The sequence below is a fragment of the Bison bison genome, unplaced genomic scaffold (genome assembly GCF_000754665.1).
Source record: "Bison bison bison isolate TAMUID 2011002044 unplaced genomic scaffold, Bison_UMD1.0 scf7180017864505, whole genome shotgun sequence".
Taxonomy (NCBI): domain Eukaryota; kingdom Metazoa; phylum Chordata; class Mammalia; order Artiodactyla; family Bovidae; genus Bison; species Bison bison.
The window spans coordinates 4026844-4050359 of record NW_011495062.1 but is presented as its reverse complement, the minus strand read 5'-3'; the positions used below and the strand labels follow the sequence as shown (position 1 = coordinate 4050359).

The following is a 23516-nucleotide window of genomic DNA, read 5'->3' as shown; positions in this document are numbered from 1 at the left end:
CCCGAGCCCGAAGAGGAGCCACCCCGGCCCCGCGCCCCACTGGGAGCTCCGGGCCCTGGGCCTGGCTCGGGAGCCCCAGGCAATCAGGAGGCGGAGGAGGAGTCGGGACTGGTCGAGGGTGACCCGGGGGACGGCGCCATTGAGGACCCGGAGCTGGAAGCGATCAAAGCTCGAGTTAGGGAGATGGAGGAAGAAGCTGAGAAGCTAAAGGAGCTACAGAACGAGGTAGAGAAGCAGATGAATATGAGTCCACCTCCGGGCAATGCTGGCCCAGTGATCATGTCCATTGAGGAGAAGATGGAGGCTGATGCCCGTTCCATCTATGTTGGCAATGTGGACTATGGTGCAACAGCAGAAGAGCTAGAAGCACACTTTCATGGCTGTGGTTCAGTCAACCGCGTAACTATACTCTGTGACAAATTTAGTGGCCATCCGAAAGGGTTTGCGTATATAGAGTTCTCAGACAAGGAGTCAGTGAGGACTTCCCTGGCCTTAGATGAATCCTTATTTAGAGGAAGACAGATCAAGGTGATCCCTAAATGAACCAACAGACCAGGCATCAGCACAACAGACCGAGGCTTCCCACGAGCCCGATACCGTGCCCGAACCACCAACTACAACAGTTCCCGCTCTCGATTCTACAGTGGTTTTAACAGCAGGCCCCGGGGTCGCGTCTACAGGGGCCGGGCTAGAGCGACATCATGGTATTCCCCTTACTAAAAAAAAGTGTGTATTAGGAGGAGAGAGAGGAAAAAAAGAGTTAAGAAGGAAAAAAAAAAAGAATTAAAAAAAAAAAAAGAAAAACAGAAGATGACCTTGATGGAAAAAAAAATATTTTTTTAAAATAAGATATACTGTGGAAGGGGGAATAATCCCATAACTAACTGCTGAGGAGGGACCTGCTTTGGGGAGTAGGGGAAGGCCCAAGGAGTGGGGCAGGGGGCTGCTCATTCACTCTGGGGATTCGCCATGGACATGTCTCAATCGCGCAAGCTGCTCCCCTGTTTCCCTGTTTCCCTTTGCCCCCTTGGGGGCTGCTCAAGGGTAGGTGGGCATGGGTGGTAGGAGGGGCTTTTTTACCCAGGGCTCTGGAAGGACACCAAACTGTTCTGCTTGTTACCTTCCCTCCATCTTCCTCACTTTCACAGTCCCCTCCTGCCTGCTCCTGTCCTGCCAGGTCTACCACCCACCCTGCCCCTCTTTTCTGGCTCCCTGCCCTTCCAGATTGCCTGGTGATGTATTTTGTTTCCTTTTGTGTTTCTTTTTCTGTTTTGAGTGTCTTTCTTTGCAGGTTTCTGTAGCCGGAAGATCTCCGTTCCGCTCCCAGCGGATCCAGTGTAAATTCCCCTTCCCCTTGGGGAATGCACTACCTTGTTTTGGGGGGTTTTGGGGTGTTTTTTGTTTTTCAGTTTTTTTTTTTTGTTTTGTTTTTCTTTGCCTTTTTTTTCCCCTTTTATTTGGAGGGAATGGGAGGAAGTGGGAACAGGGAGGTGGGAGGTGGATTTTGTTTATTTTTTTAGCTCATTTCCAGGGGGTGGGAGTTTTTTTTTTAATATGTTTCATGAATAAAGTTGTTTAAAAAAAAAAAAGATTACAGTGTGATCATGAAAGAAGAAGCTATATCACAACTCGAAAGAGCTTATGGTAATCTTGACATTGATGGGAATGGGGCTATCACAGGTACTAGGAAATTAATTATTTAATACCACGTAAATTGGTTGGGTGACAGGAGATGAGATGGTTGGGTGGCATCACTGATTCAATGGACATGAGTCTGAGCAAACTCAGGGAGATAGTGAAGGACAGGGAAACCTGATGTGCTGCAGTCCATGGGGTTGCAAAGAGTCGGACACAACTTAGCCACTGAAAAGCAACAAACTGGTTGGGAATAGTTCAGTGAAGGTTTATAATTACTATAGCCGGCTAGATGGAGGGTGCTTCTGCATGTTCTGTTAGTGTTCTACATGCTTATAGAAGGATCTTGAGAGATTTGCCTTGATTTTATTCATGGCTCTTTCTATGATTGTTGGGTATAAGGAAAACAGAATGATTTATGCATTCCTATATTCTCTACAGTCCAACTATGTAGGAGAGGTTAACAAGAGAGTACTTTCTCTTATACTCAAAACATGGCAGAAAGAAAGAGATGCATAAAATAGAAGTAGAAAGAATACAATATTTCTCAGGTCATGCTTAAAAGGTATAGAAGAGGAGACATCAAGTTAACTAGAAAGTGTTCATCTAAGGAGCTCTCGTTCTTCAGGAACAACAGATATATGCATTATGGTAATGCTTCTTGCACTTTTAAAACTCTTTGTATTAGGAACAAGTTTTTTTCAAAAAAGTTACTTGACAGACATTCCTCATTCGCTTTCCTTGCACTTTCAATTTTGACTCAAATCCTATTATTCACAAGATATGAATTGGCCAGTGGGAACATTTCCAACAACAATATTTCAGAATTAAAATCTAATTTAACCAAGATGACCCCTGGCAATCATCAAGCTCAGGTAAAAGGAACCCCTTCAACATAAATGGCCATGTGTTATTCATTCTGTCCAGAGCATTTTAGGAAAAGTATCGAATCATGTCTTATCATCTAAGCTGCCTTTCTTATCATATAATAACTTATAATGGGCAAGCCTTAAAAAAAGTGTACTATACCACCATAACTAATATATGTGTGGGAATTACATCCAGTCTAGGAAACACACAAAAAATCATTTCAGAGTGGTTGAATAAGAGGGGAGGATGAATAGTTTGAAAAAATGTGCAGCTTAATATGTAATCATACAATGAAGATGTTAGCTTAGGGAATAACTCAATACTTTCTTCCTTAACTTCAGGCTTTACAATGCCCATTCTTATGGAGCAGGCAGTGACAACTTTAGTATCAAAAAGATTCATCCTCATATGTCGATTCTACTCTTTTTCACCTATGTGACCTGGGGCAAATCACTTAATATTTTGCACCTCAGTTTGCTCAAAATCAACAAGCTGCCACAGTATATAAGGCTGTGTTAAGTTATCTGGCATAGAAAGTGGCAAACTATGGGGTTTTATCAATACTATTTCCCCTCTTTTAAAGTAGAAAGAGATTTGGCCTTAACATGGTCTGTCTTTTTAGAAAAAAAAAAAAAAAATCCCTCCTTATGGGTAGAGATTCTTGAGGCTAGGATTATTACAGACGTTCCCCATCTTTCATAATAATGTCACGTGCTAGAGAATGTGTTCTTTAATGGATCCAGGGTAAAGCTCATGGAGTTATTTCCCTCAGGTTCTGGCCTGACATAAAGGGACTCATCCGAGTTACTTTCTATATATTGGAAAAAACTTGGTTTATGGGATGTCAATTTCAGACTAGTGGAGTATTCACAAAGTTTCTTTCTGTTGCCTTAGATTTAAGCTTTCAAACCCTGCGACATATCATCTCCATGGAGAAAGCCATTTAACTGGCTCCAGGTTCCTTCCTCTCTCACCTGAATTTAGCTCCAAAGTCTGGGTTATGGTATGATGAGATTTACTCAAATTCTGTCTCCAAGTGAGTAAGAATGTTAGTGAAGATGCCCCAAAGCTGGTTCTAATCTCCTGGATGATGTCAGCTTTGCAAACTTAAAACAGAAGAACACTGTAATGAGTAATGGGGTTTTACTGAAATTCAATACCTAGAAATGTGCTTGCTGTTTTTTTTTTTTTAAGTAAGATCAAAACCAGACATATGAAACAAACTTCCTGGCCTGGCACGTAGAGAAGAGTACACCTCAGGTTAAATAGATAAGTGGTGTTAGACTCTTATTTTCAGGGTCACAGCAACATACATTACTCGCCAGACAGCATGTACTAAGTACTGGACTTTATGGAGGCTTTTGGTCTCAGGAGAGAAATTAAGAAATATAGAAGAAAAGGAGGCACCTGAACTTCCCTCCAGAATTGACTCCACATACAAATGAAACTGCAAGATTTCTGGACATCTCACTCCTTTCAGCTGTCAATGGGCAAAGACAAAAGAAGGGAGGTAATGTGAACCACTGTTCTGAGTATCAGGAGTCAGCAGCATTTAAGATGGGCATACCATGTCAACTGCAATTTGTATCAATTCTCTCTCCACAACCTCAGGGTGACCCTTTTTCCCTTACAGTCAGACATTTAAGATTTGTTGTCTTCTAAAATGTCAGGAGGCTGATTCCTGTTAAATATCAAGCACGCATATAAGAAAAGTAAGAATTCTGTCAAAGCCAAGTCCATGATCTCAGGGGCTTGCAGGCAAAGTCACTGCAGCCACAACACTGGTCTTCCTGCTTGTCCTCTGAACACATCAAACAGGTCCAACCTCAAGACCTCTGTACTCGCTGGTCCTCCTGCCTGAAATGATCTCCCCCAAGCTCTCGACACAGCTGGCTTCTTCTCTTAATTCAACTCTTTCTCAATGTGATATCTTTCCAGAGGTCTTTCCCGACCACATGTAACAGAGCATCTTTGCTTCATCTCTGCTAGCGTACTGCTCAGTATCTGACATCCCACTTTTACTTATTTGGGTATCACTGGTGGCTTAAAGAGAGACAAAACACTTTGTTCATTGTTGAAACAATGTCTGACATATAATAAGAGCTCAATCAGTACTTTTTTAAAAAATAAATGTGGTATCTTTGATGAATCATTAAAGCCAAGTCTGGGCTTCCCTGGTGGCTCAGACAGTAAAGAATCTGCCTGTAATGTGGGAGACCCAGGTTTGATCCATGGGTCAGAAAGATCTTCTGGAGAAGGGAATGGCAACTCACTCTAGCATTCTTGCCTACAGAATTCCATGGACAGAGGAGCTTGTTTGGCTACAGTCCATGGGGTTGCCAAGAGTCGGGCACAACTGAGTGACTACGACTTTCACTTTCAAAGCCAAGGCACTGTGCACAAGCTGATCACAAACCCCGGGATTCCTCTCTCACCTTGCCTTTAAAAATGCTTTGTTGAAAACCATCAGGGAGTTCGGGCTTTCTAAGGATTAGGTGTTGTGGACTCCTTGTACAGGGTCTTACAATAAACACTGATTTTTCTTTCACTACAAACCAGTGTCAGTAGATTGGCTTTACTGTGCATGGGTGAGCAAACCTAAGTTTTGGTTTGATAACATCTACATATAAAACTAAAGCATTTTAGAGCAAAAAAGAAATTTTGGAGGTGACGTAAATCAACTTGGCCATTTCAACAGAAAAACAAATGGGGGATAAGGCTCTGAGGTTTACCTGCCCACAGTCACACAAGTTGTAGCGGCAGGGCTACAGCCACAGTTTAGTCTCCTGACTCCTCATCCTGTGCTTGTTCCACTTTAGCTTTCTGTTAGTACTGCTGCTGCTGCTAAGTCACTTCAGTCGTGTCTGACTCTGTGTGACCCCATAGACGGCAGCCCACCAGGCTCCCCCATCCTTGGGATTCTCCAGGCAAGAACACTGGAGTGGGTCTGTTAATACTGAGCAATGCCCAAATCAATCAGACCTTCTGAAAGTTAGCATGGAACAGGACAACAGAAAATGTCAAGCAATGAAATAAAACATGGACCTTACCTCACTCCAGAGTTGTGTTTGCAGAAACCTAAAAATTTAGGTCATCAGGAAGAACATCCCAGGTAAAAAATCTCAACATTCCTCCAAATATTTTGAATTTATTTTAGAGCCAGAAGGCCCTAGCAATTATTAAGTGTAATTTCATAATTTTGCAGAGGATGACATTGATTTTAGAGAGGTTACTTGCCCAGTTTCACATGAGTGGTCAAAATGAAGACCCCTACATTTAATGAAATAATTTTTATTTTTATTTATTTATTTTTTTACATATGATTCTACTTTACTAAATATTTGGAAATTACACTATAGTTCATGAGGTACCCAGAGATTTTTTTTTTCCTTTCTTTCTAAGTCACATTTAAAGTATAGAGCTTGGAAGAGAATGAAAATATGTACTGATATTAATAAAAGTTAGGAAATTTCTCTTTGCAAAAGTAGTGTAACTGACATGAAATGATTTTTATACTACTCTATACAGGTGATCCCTGGAGAAGGCAATGGCACCCCACTTCAGTACTCTTGCCTGGAAAAATCCCATGGATGGAGGAGCCTGGTAGACTGCAGTCCATGGGGTTGCTAGGAGTCGGACACGACTGAGCAACTTCACTTTCAGTTTTCACTTTCACACACTGGAGAAGGAAATGGCAACCCACTCCAGTGTTCTTGCCTGGAGAATCCCAGAGATGGCGGAGCCTGGTAGGCTGCCGTCTATTGGGTCACACAGAGTTGGACACGACTGAAGCGACTTAGCAGCAGCAGCAGCATACAGGTGATCCCAACTGTTTGACAATATGTGTTTTGAAAAAATTCCTTATTGTGCTAATCAAACAAAATGGATTTGCTAGCATAAAATGGTGCAAAGGAAGCCAAGCATCTAGTAAAAACACTCTAGAGGTGATATCATTTACTCTATAGCAACTGAAAAACAATTCTATTTTTCATCTGACAAATGAAATAAGTGTAGGTCAAATGCAATTCTCCAAACCACTGTTTAATATGGGGCTCAAAGCACTGGGGGAACTTGCCTATGGCTTGAACTAGAGTAGATAACTTAATAAATTCTTGTTGGGTGGATAAATGGATAAGTGAATGAACAGAGTAAATAAAAGCCCTATGTTAGAAATATAAAAGGAAAAGAGATGGGGCAAAGTGTAGAGCTCTGATTCATGAAGCTGAGAATTAAGACAAACACTGGGTGTGACAACGGACCAGCACCCAAAGACCCCAAGCCAGGCAGCTCCAAGAGCACCTCTAAACCAGGGGTTCATGTTGAACCAATGGCTCAAATAAGGAAATAAGATTCCTAAGTTAATAAAAATGTATATGGTGGGTGTGAAGGGGTAGGGGAAGAGGGAACAAACAAACAAAAACCTTGCTGGGGTAAGCCTAACCCTCCTTCTTAGGAAGTGAACAGACTGAGAAAGTCACACTTTGGACCATATTTTCTGAAATCACCTTAACCAATCTCTGGCTATAGAATTATAAACAAGTAAAGTAATCCTTTCCCAAACTGCATGCTGTTTGAATACATGAACTGTACCTGGTAACCATCAAACTAAGACTGGAACAAATAGCATTCATGGGGTAAATAATGTGGATGGGCCAGCAGGTCAGGCTAGGCCAGCTAGATGGCAATGATAAGAGTGAATATTTCAACTGACTGAGACAATCCTCCGTCAAACTCTGGAGCCATTCACATCAAGTGTTAGTGGCTCAGTCGTATCTGACCCTTTGATTCCATGAACTGTAGCCAGCCAGGCCCCTCTGTCCATGGAATTTTCCAGGTAAGAATACTGGAGCAGGTTGCCATTTTCTTCTCCAGGGGATCTTTCCAACCCAGGGATTGAAGCGGGGTCTCCTGCATTGCATGCAAATGCTTTACCATCTGAACCACCAGGGAAGCCCCACATCAAATGTGGGTACAAATGTTAAAAAAAATTCAACCCCAAACTCCTGCCCCTTATACCCATCTTGCTGTCACTGAAGCTTGGAGAAATACTACTCAAGATAAAACACCTCCAGCTCAAGTTTTTAACAGAAATGCATTTATCCTATTGTTCAGTGGCATCTGCATGAGGTCAGCTCTTCCCCATCCAACCTCTTTTCCTTGGAAATTCTCCTGCTATTCACCTGCACATCCCTTCTGCTAGCTCACAGGCTCGAATGCCAGTGCTCTTTCTGCCTTCTTGGTCCCACTTTATACTACTCCTAGGATCCCAGGAGGAATAACAGCAGGCTTCCACGAAAAGTTTTTCCGCTCACTATTGTATGGCCTTCAATGAATGGCTCTCAATCAGGGGTGATTCTGTTCCCCAAGCAGACATCTAGCAATGTTGGGAAATATTTTTGATTGTCATGATTTGGGTGGGGGGAGGTGGTTAACAGCATCTGGAGAAGGAAATGGCAACCCACTCCAGTGTTCTTGCCTGGAGAATCCCATGGACGGAGAAGCCTGGTAGGCTGCAGTCTGTGGGGTCGCAGAGTCGGACATGACTGAAGCGACTTGGCTGCGGCGGCGGTTAACAGCATCAAGTGGGCAGAAGCTGGGTTGCTGCTAAACATGCCTAGAACAACCTTCCACCATAAAAATCATTTGGTCCAAAGTGCTGAGATGGAGAAACTCTGTCCCAGACCATTCAAACACTGTAGATATCCATTTTCAAACAGACTATAAGGATAATACTATCTTCTCTGCCTAACTCAGTATCATGTAGGGAAGACATCTTGATAAGTGGAAGCTTATGCATGTAAGTATTTTAAAAAGTATTTTATACATTTACTTTTGTTTTTAGCTCCTGATACCTCTTCAGATTATATAAAGAGGATTAAAACTGCTTATAATCTTGCTCATTTATAATATTACCTTCATATTTTACTTTAGAGAGGATATTTATTTGAAAGAGAACACAGAGTTTCTCTCACCAAAGCCTAGTGAGCAAGCATTACTGTTCCTGTTTTTGAGATAAAATAATTGACAGAAGGAACATCTGTCACTTTCATCATGGAAAAAAGAAAAACATTGAGAGTTATAATATTCTGATCACTGACTCAGTAATCATTAGTTGATGTGTATATGTGTAAACCAATAACAGTAACACAATGAAAAACTATTACCTATTTCTTACAATATACTAGACAATGAGCTAAATGTTCAGTATATACTGACTGCTTCTAATGACCCCTGAGGCAAGTCCCATTATTATGCCCATATGCATAAGTCTCAGAAACAAGTTATTTGCCCAAGGAATGATGGAATTTGCCCAAGTAAATAATGAGGCTGAAATTTGAAATCAAGCTTGTTAGAGTCTAATGGCTGGACTCAAATACTATCCTGTACTATGCTTGACCCTGAATGCATGTTCTAGGGATTGGGAGTAGAAAAACAAAAGGGCTAATCAGACATGGAGGTTGCCCGCATTATCTAGCAGTTTCCTAGAAGAGATGAGATCTGATCAGGAAGGGAGACAAGATTAAGTGTCAGAGATAGACCAATGACATTCCAGAGTGGGATTCTAAAATTTAGAGCATAGGCATGTGCATTCAGAGTACTGAAATCAGGATGAGGGAGAAAATGAAGCAATGCATATCACTTTATGATGCTTATAGTAATAAATAGTCTAAAGATTACCTAAGAAAATATTAGAACATTAATTTTTTAGAACACTTTTTTAGGTATCTTTGAGCACATTATTCTTAATTACAAGACAGAGTTTGCATAGTGGAAGTGGCATGAGTTAAAAGTAAATTTGAAATAACTTTTCCTTATAGACAGGTCTAAGCCAATGGTGTCCAAGAGAAAAGCAAATACAAGCTGGAATTTTTGAATAACCATATTACAAAGTGAAAAGAAACTATTGTTTCATCATGTAACCAACTTTTTTTTTTCTTTTTAGGTGCGAAGACTTCAAAATCTGGTGTATATTTTATGTTTACAGAATATTTTGATGTAGACAAGCTACATTTCAAATCCTCCATAACTTTACATGTGGCCCATGGCTATCATGTTTACCATATCAGACAATGCAGATTGAAACCTTTTCTAATTTTTGGCATTTCTGTTCAGGTTTTAATTTCTGGAAACTTCCAATAAGAACCCAAATCACTGTGACCATTTGGGCTGTAGTGACCTACTCAGTTTCCTTCACCTCACAGTACTGGAATCTAAATCTCCATCCCCAGTACTGGGTCTTGGATCAGAGACTGATACTTCAGGCCCCACAGCAGCCAGTTTCCCCAGTTTAGCATCTTATTAAAGCCTCCATAGTCAGATGGCCAGGCATGGGAGTGGGAAAGGAGGAAACTTCTTCTTCCAGGGGCATGGGATCAGATGACTGGCTTTGTGGGTTGTGCTGGTTCCTGAGTCACCAGCCTCTGTGACCCCAGCAGGTGGTATATGGGATAAGTTGGGATTAAAAAGGCAAAAGGAGGCATAAGGTCCCTTCACAGCCTTGCTAGTAGAGGACAAGGTAATTAGAGAAAACTGATCATGGGTCCTTCACCCTGGGTTCAGCATCTAGGTGTGCCTCTTCCCCAGGTGCTTCTATGAAATACATCTATTTAGCAGTCTTTTTTAATAACTTGTCTTTGTAAGGGATCTGAAATTCACTGTAGAAATATTTTCATTCTTCTTCAATAAATTCCCATGAGGGCAGGTGCTATTATTATCTCCCTCTTTTAACAAATGTAGATGAGAAAACCCCAGGATCATGTAGATCAAGAGACATACAATAGCAGAAGTTTTAAAGTAGGTGCCTGTGAGATATTTTGAGCAAGCAGATGTAGTTTTTTGGATACAGTTAGTGTTTTAAATCCCTGGGTCAAGAAGATCCCCTGAAGAAGGAAATAGCAACACACTCCAGTATTTTTGCCTGGAGAATCTTATAGATGTTGAGGACTGCTGAGCTAGTCAATAAGGTTGCAGAGTCAGACACGGCCAAAGTGACTTAGCACACACACAGTGTTTTAAATAAAATATAAAACAGAACAAACACTAATCCATTTAGATTGTGGGTTTCTCTGGAAAAACCTTCAGATTTAGCAAAATAAAAGGCTCAAATTCCTACATGATTACAATTGGTAAAGTTGAGTAGCCATTTTCCTTTTCATGTGGTCAGAGGCTCCAGGTTCAGAGCATCATAGTCCCCTGACCCGTAGCAGTCTCTCCCTGTCTCTACCCATTGTTACCGTACCTTGCTTGTATTTTTAAGAATAAAGCACTAGCTCAATGCATCAAACTCTAATTAAGAGTGATTACATTTTTTTAAATGGAGGAAACTTGAGGTTACAGGAGCAAAGGCCTCACTGTGGAATTTCAAATACCAATATTCTAGGTGAGGGGAAAATATTTTTGTTATTAATCTTACCTTAGTTTCAATACTGTATCTATTAATATTATTCTAATCTTATCACCAACATTATGGAATCCACTTTAAAATTGTGTTCAGTTCATCAAATGACAAAACCAACGCTGAGAGATTTAGAGAGGTGTTGAAAACCATGCTCATATAACACTATTGGCAGGTGGGTTGGGATTCGCTCTCCAACCTGTCTTTGTACTGCTTGATACTGTTCCTTTCACACAATTCTCAGCGAATATTGTGACCTTTTACATACATAGTGTTCTGTAGGTATGGCCTTTCAAGGCAGTAAAACCTGAGTGTTAATACCTAATGGGCCTTTTAAAACCTTGGAGAAAGTTCCTTAACCTTCTGAAATTTAGCTTACAGAATTTTCTAAAAAGCACAGTGATTTTCAGTCATGGAAATCTCAGGAAGAGTAAAGCACTTAGCATTATTCCTAGGAGAGAGTACAGTTTCAGAAAATGTTGATTTCATTCCCTCTCCCCTCCAATCTAGTCAACTAAATAAGTTAGCAGAGGTTATGGTAATGACTCATTTATAATATGTGGTAGAAGTCATGCAATTTGGGTAGAACTGACTCTTCTCTCAGCCTACTCAGACCCATCAAGGTCGTCTGATTCCCCTTGCACAGTGATTGGCTCCTATTGGACATGAGAAATAAATTGATTCAATCAGAGCGAAGCCCAGGGTTTTTAAGCAAAGTGAGCCAGGGCAGAGAAGCTCTTTTAAGCTATAAATATTTGGTATGCAAATATGATGCCTGGAGCAGCTGCTTTCATCTTGCTACCATGAGTGGAATCCATCTGAGGAGACAGATGCCAACTAAAGAGAACCACAAACCTGAGGAAATCCCAGAAGAATAGAATACAAAATTTTAATCAAAGCCTTATTTTCTCTGGATTTTTCTATTACCGATTAGTCAAGTACACTCTCTCTAAACCATGCAGAGTGTTGTGTACAGTTGAAGGTACTCTTGTGGTGCTTCCCTATTGACTGCCAAGAGGATTCGTCACAGCAACTTGTCTTGTTGTTTCAGCCATCCCCAAGTAGGTGTGGAGAAAAAGTATCAGGTGAGATAGCTGGAGGACTGGTCTTTCCACCGTCATCAAGACAGCAGCTGGTGGTGTCTGCTTTGGTTTAAAGTCATATAACTTCATATTTTTGGGTCAGAGTACGTTACTACTTTGTGGAAAATGCTGGGAAAACCGGGAGTCAAATTCTGGCACTTAATTTCAGTCAGCGACCTGGGAGTGGGTGGTTTCCATGAACTGTGCATTCCACCTTCTCTAGAAGAACACAACTTGAGAAGCAAAGAGGAGGAGTGAAATCATGCCAAGACTTTCAGAAAAGCCAGGGTAACTGTTTCCTGGTGACTTGTCTGTCTTGTCTATTCATACGCCATTGTGTTGGGATGAAAAGGGAGCTGTAGGGGTTCTTGGTGTTGTGAGCTCAAGTAAGATACTACATATCAGGATGTGAGTAAAAGGAGTGTATACTCCAAAGGTCTTAGTGCTTTCAAGTCAAAGGCAACGGTCCTCAGATCAAATGCCCAGAGGTGGGCAAGTGACTTTGATGAATGAAATGGACACCAGGTGGAGGCCTGGAGAGAGTGCAGACCCTGACAGGGACACAGCTGCTCAGCTCTAATTAAACAGTTTTTAAAAATAATTTTTACATTTTTTTACAATGTAACATTCTATTAATTAAAATTTTTTATCTCTCTCTCTCCATAATGAGAAGATCAAATAAAATACTTGGATGGAGGGCTTTAGTTCTCAGGTCAAAGACAACTGAGGAGCTGGCTGGATTACCAGAAAAGATTAAGAGGTGACAGCTCTTGGCTCTCAAGGCTGCAAGAGGAGAGTGACTGAGCAAGATGGAGAAGGTGCTGAAGACTTGTGTTTCTGTGGATGGCTTGAACACAGATGCCTCAGGATACACGTTTTCACTGGGGTGGCTAGAGATCCCTGTCAGGATTGAAGTAGTTTGGGGAGCTTCCACAAAATTTCTGTGACTGAGAGTAGCAGTGAGGTAGCAGAACTGCCTGTAGAGATACCTGATCTCAAAAGGACCTCCTCGCATGAGGAAGGTTGACCACCCTTAGGGTCCGTGGCTGAAGCCACCTCCTGGCTTGAGGGAGGCGGAGCCCACTCAAATTCCTGATATACACTGGTCATCAATCTCAGTGAGGGTCCAATCAGAAATTAGAGAAAGATAAATAACAAGAATAAATTTGACAAGCCATGGAAGTCATAGCTGTTGCCACAGAAATAGTTATTTCTATTTGATGGTTGAGGTGAGCATTAGAATTGCTATTCAATGATCCAAGTTCACAGAGCCAGTTAAAGGCAACATTTACACTCAAATCCTAGACTCCAGTCTCAAGTCCCCATGATCCATGCTGCCACTCCCAGTGTTTCCTGTAGCTCCACGTTTTTTCCTATCCTTTATTATCTTGTGCACTTCCTAGGTAGTGATGGCAGTTTGATCTAGAGATACCAAGAGCATTTGATTAAAATACTATGTTTTTCTTTACTCTCTGTTAACTGCTTATGGAATGATTATTACAGAGAACAGTCTTTGAGAAATATTGCATTATGCAGCTAATGACATAGAAAATAAGTGATTTGAAGGTAAATTTGCACTTCCCATTTTACCTCCATTACTATTAGTGCTGTTCATGAAAAGAAAATTTAGATAAAGTGTCTATGGCCCTACCTTCACATTTTTTGGCTGCTCTTAAATATTTTTAAACTGCATGCAGTGAGATTCTGAGTCCAGTTATTATGTAATCAGAACCACTTTCCCAAAAAAGGTTTTTCAAATTGTGAAATACCATATACTGTAAAATATGTACTCAGATTCCTGCAAAGTTGCTTAATCTTTGGAGGTGTCTAAATGATGACACCAAGAGGCCAATGCCATGGAAAGAATAAATTATTTCTTCTATTTCCTGAGAGAAGGGGGCCCACCATATCATGCAGGGCCACATGAGGAAGTACCAGATTTGGTCAGGGAGAAGCAGGAAGAAGGGGAGAGCCTAGGTCTGAGACTTCATTGGGTTTTCCCTAGGAAAGACAAGGCGAGGCAGAGTAAACAGACTCGGATTGGCTGTCTGCAAAATTTCAGTGGGCTCTGGATTTAGGGGGTGGTCTCTGTTTGTCTGACACCTCACTCTGGGATGCTTTCCAGCAGGGGACATACTGAATTGCTGTGTGAAAGTCAGAAAAGGAGGTGGTAGGGACTATAGACTGGGGACTGCATGTGAAAGGTATGCACCTAGGCAAGCCATTGTTACCACTGTAAATTACAGCTGATCCTTGAACAACATGACTTTGAACTGTAACTGCACATGCCCACGTATACATGGCTCTTTTTTCAATAAATACATACCATAGTACTATATGATTCACAATTGTTGAATCTGCAGATGCAGAGCCATAGGTAGGGAGGGCCGACTAAAGTTATATGCAGATGTTCATCTGGAGAGGGGTTGGCACCCTTAGCCTCTGTGTTGTTCAAGGGTCCATAAATTGCCCTGGGGGGAACAGTCTTTTCCTGTGTCTGCAAGGCCCCTAAATGTCAGACCGTCAAGAACAGAAAAAAAAAAAAGAAGAACTATAGTTACTATATTATTAGTTCTGTGATAAATGGATGCCAAAGAGACAAATACAAAAATCTAAACACACATATGTAGACAACCATGGCCACCAGCCAGGAAGAGGCAATTGTCAGTATCAAGGCAAGAGTTAGTGAGAGATCCCTACAAAATCCTCCTGAAATAAAGTCCCCATGACAAAAGTCAAGTTCAGAGAACACTTGCACCAACAACAGCACTGGTCAAGGAAGACCCTTCTCCATCTTTTACTCTTCTCCCTTGAATTACTGAAATGGGATTGGTTTTGTGACTTGATTTGTCCAGATGACTCTATCTGACTGACCAGCAAAGCCAGGCAGCCTGTCTTACATCCATCCAAGGTCAGGTTTTAAGTGGGTTTTAACTGGGTTTTAAGTGGGTTCTAAACCTACAGGTTTCAAGTGGGTTCTAAAGGGTTACAACACTGCATCTGGGAAATAACCTTGCTGTTCAATAGCATCTTAAAAGTCTCACTTGCTTTGTTCAATGTACTCTTCCACCACAATATAACACAAAAACATATACATATCTAAACAAATGCTATATTCTGTTGGTTCCATTCTACTCAATGGCATTTAACAACACTGAAGTCTGAAGTATTCCTTAGCAGTAAAAACAGAATATAGAAAGAATTGAGTCCAACATACTTTTTCATACTACTTCTCAGTTCATTTAGCACTGACAATTGTGTGGGTTTCCTTTCTTTTCTTTTCTTAAGTTCACTGAATTAACAGTGTCTAAAATTGCTGCTGCTTGCAGTTCAAGGATATTGGAAGTTCCAACAAACCTTCTTGTAGTCCCATAAAATATCTTTCTCTAAAACAGAAATCCCTGCTGAGATCACAGTACTAAGATCTATTTTGGGACAAAGCTGTTACTTAGATCAGTGATACCAGCTGGCCTGGATGCATATTTTTAAACAAAAGGATTTACTTTACCTATCAGACAGTACTTGATGAGGATTCCCAGAGTCATCGTTATACGGGGCTGACAAAATGGGTCCCTCCCTCGGATGGCAATTTTCCTCTACAGCAATGCTGCTGAAGAAGTCGGGGGATTTACTACTCACTGTGTTCCAATTCCCCCGTGTGCAACATTTAGCCACAGAGACATTACTCTATGCCCTATTTTCTCGAGGGCATTTTTCCTTTCTCCTGTTTCAGATATAATTCTTCTACACCCTGATCTCAAAATGAACTGCAATTGCCTCTATTTAAAAGTTTTAAACTTTAAGTTTCCTTACGGCCATGTTTGTATATAATGATTACACCAGAATTTAGTTTTTCTGGATGTGAGGGGTAAAAAATAATGATTGCTGAATTGTTCATCTCTTCCAATCACTCCCTTTCTCAGCTCTTCGGTCACGTTCATTCTGCTTCCACTTTGGCTGCTCCCACCTGCGCTTACTGAGTTTATTTCTGGAAATGCTTTATTTTCATTATTGTATGGGTTTTATGAATGTTTCAAAGATTAACTTAAAACCATTTTTATGGTGCTAAAATGCAAACCACAGAAATGTAATCGGAAGATGTCAACAGATAGGCAGACATGTAACTGAAAGGTGCAAATTCTATGTTGTCTTCCTAAACCCCAAGTTCAAGAACCAGCACACAGGGGGCCACGTGGAAGTGATCCAGTTCTTGGTGTGGTTTGCTGATAAATCACATGGAGATCTGGGCCAGCCAAGCCTGCTCTGGCATTAGCAACGAGGAAGAGGACACAGCTGACTGCTGCCTTCAGGCAGGGCCAATCACAATGAAGTAGATGATTGCCTCTCTGATTTCTCACTCTACAGTCCTGGGGATCTTCACCTTCAAGCCCCAGTGCATCCCTTTCCAAGAAATGTGCCACCCCTTCTGTACATCTTTCTTTGCCTTCTTTCTGCCTTTCTCAGGTCTGGCCACTTCCTTCCCCCAAGTGCTTTATTGCTCTTCTTCCTGTGCCCTCACCCCAAACTTCCAGGATTCAAACAGGCCTCCTCATAACTGCAACACACTAAGTTGACTGCTTGAAGCCCTGGAAGAAATATACATTCCTACAGAGCTTTCCAGGAATTGTGTGCAGCTCTGGTGCTTTGAGGAGTGTTTGCTTTGTTACAGCAGACTTTGCTAAAAGTGTTGGCTTGGGGTAGGGACTGGAAGAAAATAGAAGTCATAGAGTATGTTGTCTCCTCCTATCTTTTGGATGGATTGAAGTCCTTTTGGGGAAATGGGAAAGAGGAATAAGCTGATAGAACTAGTCAGAACAGATTTCTAAATAAGACACGGGCTGCTTTGTGGCCAACAAGAAACGAAAAGGCACAGAGCAGCAAAGGGCTTTTTTTCCTCTTCCAACTGGATTCCAAGTGTGCTCTGACCTCTTTTAATATCACCAGCCTTGGGAGACCCCAAGCGCTCAACCATCATCATGAGCTTTGGCATGCTGAAGACAGGCCATGACACAGGAGGGCCACTTCCAAATGGGGCTGTGGGCAGGAGTGGTCAGTTCAGGCAAGAAGAAACAGAATTGGGGGTGGGGGGCAGCAAGTGAAAGGCTGATTTGTGGGGACAAGGGAGGGTCCCCTTTGTGGATGGTTGAAAGAACAGATAGAATTACTTTGAAAAGAGGGTAGCTGGTTGTCATGAAGGCAGGGAGAACCTGTGTCCAGCGTACACTGGCATAATAAAGAAGAAGTGGGCTTGCTGTATTGTCAGAGGCAGGGGGAGCCTGCCGTATCTTGCAAGTTAGTGGTGCAGGAAATTAATACGATTAGTGATCATTTTTATAACATTTAACTGCATACCAGTCACTTTACTATAATCTTTCTCTACACTCATTAGTTCGTTTCATCTTTAAAATGACTCTATAGTATCAGCACTATTATCATCAGTATTTTGTAAGGCTTGAAGTGGTTTAGTATTGATAAATCTCCAAAGTCACATGGTTAGGAAGTACTGAACCCTTGAAACCAGTGGGTGCATATCAAGTTAATCCTACCCTAATACATTGAAAACTAGGCCAAACAGACTCGGGGCACACACTGAGCATCCTTCCTTCCTTATATCCTGAGTTACAAAGTTCCCTTTCTACCTGTTACCCCAATTATCCTTTTAAAAATCTCAAATTAGAGAGGGCACATCTCTAAACTAGTTTCTACTTCAATCAGGACCCAAATTAAATCTGCTTTCCTTCAAGCCCAGCTGGCTGCTCTTTCTGTGACCAGCTGGAGCAGCTCCTGCCTCACCAGAGGGCTGCTGGCGGGCTGGGGTGGCCCACGTTCAGGACTCCCTGGCCGGCTGCTGGCAGATGCTGTGTCAAAGAAATGACACGTGCTGCCACAGCAGTGCTGAGTCCATCCAAGCTGCCTGCAGCAGGAGAGGAGAGTCTGCAGCCAGACCTCGGACTTAGAGCCAGGGTGGGCAAGAAGCACATGGAGCAGCAGCCCCCAGCGTGGTTGACGGAGATCCTAATGCATAGTGCTTCCACAAGGCTGAGTCATGTCCAGGAAGAGTTATCTGGGACCACTGAACTGCACAGCGACTAGCCCACAGTTTTTCCACCTTGTACTACAGACATGTGAGGCCTGACAGTTCTTGATGGCAGGGACTGTGTGGTGTGCTCTGTACAGTGTCTGGCAGCATCCCTGGCCTCAACCCTCTAAAGAGCAGCCATATACCACTCTCTGATGACTACCCTAATAGTGATGGTCAAAAATATCTTTGGGCATGGCCAAATGCCCCTTGGGGGATAAAATCACCCCTATTTGAGAAACAATGTCCTTTCTGATCTTGACAAAGTCATTGCATGACAAGGAGAACTGAGTTAGATAAGGAGTCAGGAGATGTGAGTTCTAGCCTCCACACAGCTTTTGCTAACTAAACAGATGTGGGAAAGTCCCTGTTGCTCTCTGGACTTCAGTTCCCACATCTGGACAATGAAAGAGCTGGGGAAAATGATCTTTTGATTTAGGATCATTCCTAGAATTTGTCTGAAGCTTTTAAAACTGTTCCCCTCTAGAAAAAAAATCTAGCCACAGTTGAAATCTAGTATTAGAGGGATTCAAACTCATCTAGTTTATTTACTAGTTTATTTCTTGGCACACAGCACTCAAAGCCTCATGGATATGACAGAAATAATTCAATTTACAGAGATCAGCATTTCTTAAAAGGTGGTCAGTGGACCATCATCTGAAATGCTACTTTAAAAAACACAGATTCTTCAGCTCAAAGCCAAATCTACTGAATATCTACAAGATGAGACATGGAAATCTAAATTTTAATAAATTCCCTGGGTAATTCTTGTGCATATTAAAATTTGAGAGCCACTGATTAGATGATGCTCCCAATGAATTTACCATCTATTTGGACAGAAAGAGTTGCAAAAATCTAAAAAAAAAAAAAACAAAGAGAAAAATCTTTAAGTAAAGGTGCTAAGTGCTGCAAAGATGCTAAAAGGGATGGGGGAAGGAAATGGCTGAAACATTCACTCAAACCTTCAATGAGGTCTTAGTTGGGACTTCCTAGTTGAAATTACCAATTTAGGCACTGGGTAAATGAAGTACATGGTATTAGATGACCTTATTTGAATCCTACAAGCCATTTTCTTTTTGTTTTTCATTTTAAGAACATTTATATACAGTGAAATCCAGAGGTTATAAGTTTGCAATTTAACACATCTTGACAAACACAGAGACTCATGAAACCACCATCTCAGTGAATACTCTCACTCCCAAAGTCCCCTGGTTTCCCTTTCAGTCAGTTCCTAAATCCTACAGACAACACTTCTGATTCCTAGCACAGAGTCATACAGTATATACTGTTTTGTGTCTAGTTTCTTCTACTTAACATAATATTGCTTTAGATTCATCTGTATTATTGTGTGTATCAGTAGTTTGGTATTTTTTAATCAGTAAATATATATATATATATGGCTTCCCTGGTAGCTCAAATGGTAAAGAATCTGCCTGTAATGTAGGAGACCAGGGTTTGATCCCTGGGTAAGGAAGATCCCCTGGAGAAGGGAATGGCATCCCACACCAGTATTCTTGCCTGGAGAATTCCATGGACAGAGGAGCCACGCGGGCTACAGTCTACGGGGTTACAAAGAGTTGGGCATGAATGAGTGACTAACACACACACACACACACACACACATATATACACCACAATTTATCCATTCTTCTGTTGATAAAAACTTAGTTACTTCCATTTTTTAGTTATTATGAAAAAGCTGTTATAAATATTCTTTTGAAAGTCCTCTGTGGAAATATATTTTCTCTTAGCTACTTAGAAATAGAATCTTCTGCATCATAAAGTGCATATATGTTTAATTTTACAGGAAAATATAAAATAATTCTGCTATGTGGTTGTAATGTTTACAGGCTCAGCATCATATGAAAGTTTCAGTTATACCATATCCTTAATATACAGTGTAGTTGATCTTTTAATCAGCTGGCACGTGTGGAATACTATCTTGATGGTGTTTTAACTTGGATATCCCTAGTGACTAATGCGCGGAGAAGGCAATGGCAACCCATGCCAGTACTCTTGCCTGGAAAATCCCACTGATGGAGAAGCCTGGTAGGCTGCACAGGGTTGCTACGAGTTTGACACGACTGAGTGACTCCACTTTCAGTCCATGGGGTTGCAAAGAGTCGGACACAACTGAGTGACTTCACTTTTCATGCATTGGAGAAGGCAATGCCAACCCACTCCAGTACTCTTGCCTGGAGACTCCCAGGGATGGCAGAGCCTGGTGGGCTGCTGTCTATGGGGTCACACAGAGTCAGACATGACTGAAGCAACTTAGAAGCAGCAGCAGCAGCGACTAATGGAACTTCCCAGGTGGCGCTAGTGGTAGAGAACCTGTCTGCCAATGCAGAGACATAAGAGATGTGGGTTTGATCCCTGGATCAAGAAGATTCCCTGGAGAAGGGAATGACAACCCACTGTAGTATTCTTGTCTGGAGAATCCCATGGACAGAGGAGCCTGGTGGGCTACAGTCCACTGGGTCAGAGTTGGACATAACTGATGCGACTTAGCATGCACGGTGACTAACGATGTTGAGGATCTCTTCATGTGTTTATTGGCTATTCACAAACTTTCTTTTGTGCAACATTTATTTAAGTCTTTTGCTCATTTTTAATTGAGTTTTCTTTTATTGTTTACTATAGCCATTCTTTATTATTGATATCAGTTCAGTTCAGTTCAGTCTCTCAGTCGCTCTTTGTGACCCCATGGACTGCAGCACACAGGCCTCCCTGTCCATCACCATCTCCTGGAGTTTATTCAAACTCATGTCCATTGAGTCAGTGATGCCATCCAACCATCTCATCCTCTGTTGTCCCCTTCTCAATCCTTTATAAAATACAAGTATTTTCATAGTTTCTCTTTATTACAAGGTGCTCAAGAAACAAATGAATCTGAATTTGGAGACAGCCTGTTCACATCCAGAAAGAGACCATTTTCACATATAAACCAATTTATTTTCCCTAGGCTTTCAGCTCCCTAGGTTGGCTTGGAAGTATTGTATGTTATTTACATGTAACTCCCTTGCTAGAAGCTGACTACTTCATAAATTATGCCTCTCTTTATGAGCATACTTTCTGAATTTAGTAAATCAATATGAATGTGGCAGACTCTAGAATTTGCAGCATTAGAGAACTCTGCTTGACCTGCCACGTCTGTTCTTCTCTGACTGTGCTTTTCTTCAGCTCTGGCCCTCAGAGCATCTCCCCTTACAGCAAGTGAGTCAAGTGCTCATTACTAGCAATAGCTAATGGGCTCAATTCTGTCTTCGCAGCTGCTTTCAGTCCCCATCAAATGGATGTCTAGGTGTCGCTCAATACCAACTCATGGAAAGGACTGATGCCAAGAAATCAGGCATAATTGTGAATTATCCTGGGGTTATGGAGAGGACTAAATGGTGTAATACATATAAGTAACTCTTTAGAAAATATTCTGCAAAATGGTAAATACATATTAGCTACTGCATGTTATTATTTTTATTTTTTTACCATAGGATCCCTACCCAGAATCATTAAGGAATAAGTTATTTCACATATCCTGCTTTTCCCAAGTACTGAAACTCACATCTTTAATTTCATCCTTTCACATGAGAATCTTTAGTATCTGGAAATATCACTAAAATATACTACTATACAGTTTTGGCTATCTCCTTGAATATGGTATCCTAATTTAAGGGAACAATTCTTGATCATTTGGATTATCATCATAAGCTATTATAATTCAGGCTACAAGAGATCTCCTCAAAGTATAAGAATACTTTGTCTAATGGCATGGCTTGTAAAGCAGTTTGGGTCATGGATCCCCCTAAGAAGTGAATAAAAGCTATGATTCTTTACTCAGGAAAATGTACATATGGATAAAAACAAAATCCCCAAACCCTAACCTCTAATATCCACAGTTTTAAGAAGACCTATGTGCCCTTAAAGGTCACTACAGTTCTCTAGGAGGGACCCCAAAACTCATGCCTCATACTAAGCAGTGATGAGGAGAAGGAAGAAAGGGATGAGCCTCTACAATATGCCAGCATTCTGCCCTATGCTAGGCACTGTGCCCTATTCTCTGCACAGTCTTTCAAGCTTTGCCTAAACTCACTAAAGATGAGAGTTTCAGGATGACAGGGGATGAGATGGTCAGATGGCATCACTGATGCAATCGACATGAACTTGGGCAAACTCCAGCAGATGGTGGGGGACGGGGAGGTCTGGTGTACTGCAGGCCATGGGGTCACGAAAAGTTAGACATGACTTGGCAACTGAAAAACATAACAGGCACCATGTGAGGCTTCTTTTGCATACCATATTTAATCTTACCAGTCTCATGAGGTATATTCCTCATGAGGTATATTTATGTCCATTTTTCAGATGAGAAAACTCAAGATCAGAAAATATGCAATATAATATACCTAACAATTGAACAGAGGGAATTATCAAATTCTAGAGCCCAAAGTTTTATCACCAATGCTTTCTAGGTCCTCCCTTTTCTTCGTCCATTATTCTTAACAGGAATTAAAATTCAACCATTCATTGAGCACCTATTTCATGTCAATCAATGATGTACAGTCTTTACATGTAAAATCTCAGTTAATCCTCACAACTGCCATGTACATGGTATAAATATTTTTAACTCTGATCATCACAAAAACTGAGGCTTAAGTTAAAACAACCTTTATAACACAAAATAAACAGCCGAGTCTGGATTTGAGTCCAAATTTACTCCTACTAATAGGAAAGAACAAATCTGATTCCATATCAGATCTATTTCTTTAGCTCTAACCCTTGGGCTTTGTTGCCTGTGCTTAGTCATGTTAGCCTTATATCTTCTGTAAAAGAATGTTGCCTATAACCTAAAACATTCAGGGTAGCCCCTTCTTGGGGCTCTGACCTTTAAGAGTCCACTCATACAGAGATAAAAAGTTGCATAACAGAGAGCAACATTTGTCTTATTGGAGTTTTACAGGAACACTGTGACCTAACCTATGTAGAAAACTACAAGAGCAAAGGATTCCTACACCAAGAAGTCTGCAACAACGAACCCTCCTTCTTCCTCACCTTGCCTTTAAAAGTGCTTTGCTCCAACCCTCTGAAGAGTTTGGGGGTGTTTTGGGTCATGAGTCACCCATCTCCTTGTACAGCCCTGCAACCTTTCTCTGCTCCAAACTCTGATGTTTTTGTTTACTTGGCCTCACTGCATGTTGGGCTCAGAAACTTGTATTCAGTAACACTCCAGGCAATGTCTTTCCCTTTCCTCTTACTTCTAGGAGCCACCACTATTTTATATACACGGTCACCAATGTACACCAATTTAGCCATTTGTTTCCTAGGCCAAATTTGATAATGACTAAGTTTTTTGACTATGCCAAAGCCTTTGACTATGTGGATCACAATAAACTGTGGAAAATTCTGAAAGAGATGGGAATACCAGACCACCTGATCTGCCTCTTGAGAAATCTATATGCAG

The 23516-nt window shown here is 41.3% G+C and overlaps 1 protein-coding gene and 1 pseudogene across 2 annotated transcripts in view; one reads left to right on the top strand and one right to left on the bottom strand.

Moving 5' to 3' along the window:
* The window catches only part of LOC104980629, a 2883-nt pseudogene extending 1306 nt beyond the window's left edge, over nucleotides 1–1577 (top strand). Inside the window, exon 2 of the transcript XR_824289.1 lies at nucleotides 7–1577. The product of XR_824289.1 is annotated as a polyadenylate-binding protein 2 pseudogene (transcript). The remainder of the gene's footprint in view (nucleotides 1–6) is intronic.
* SGCD (sarcoglycan, delta (35kDa dystrophin-associated glycoprotein)) overlaps nucleotides 1–23516 on the bottom strand; it is a 448681-nt gene that overhangs the window by 267873 nt on the left and 157292 nt on the right. The window lies entirely within an intron of this gene.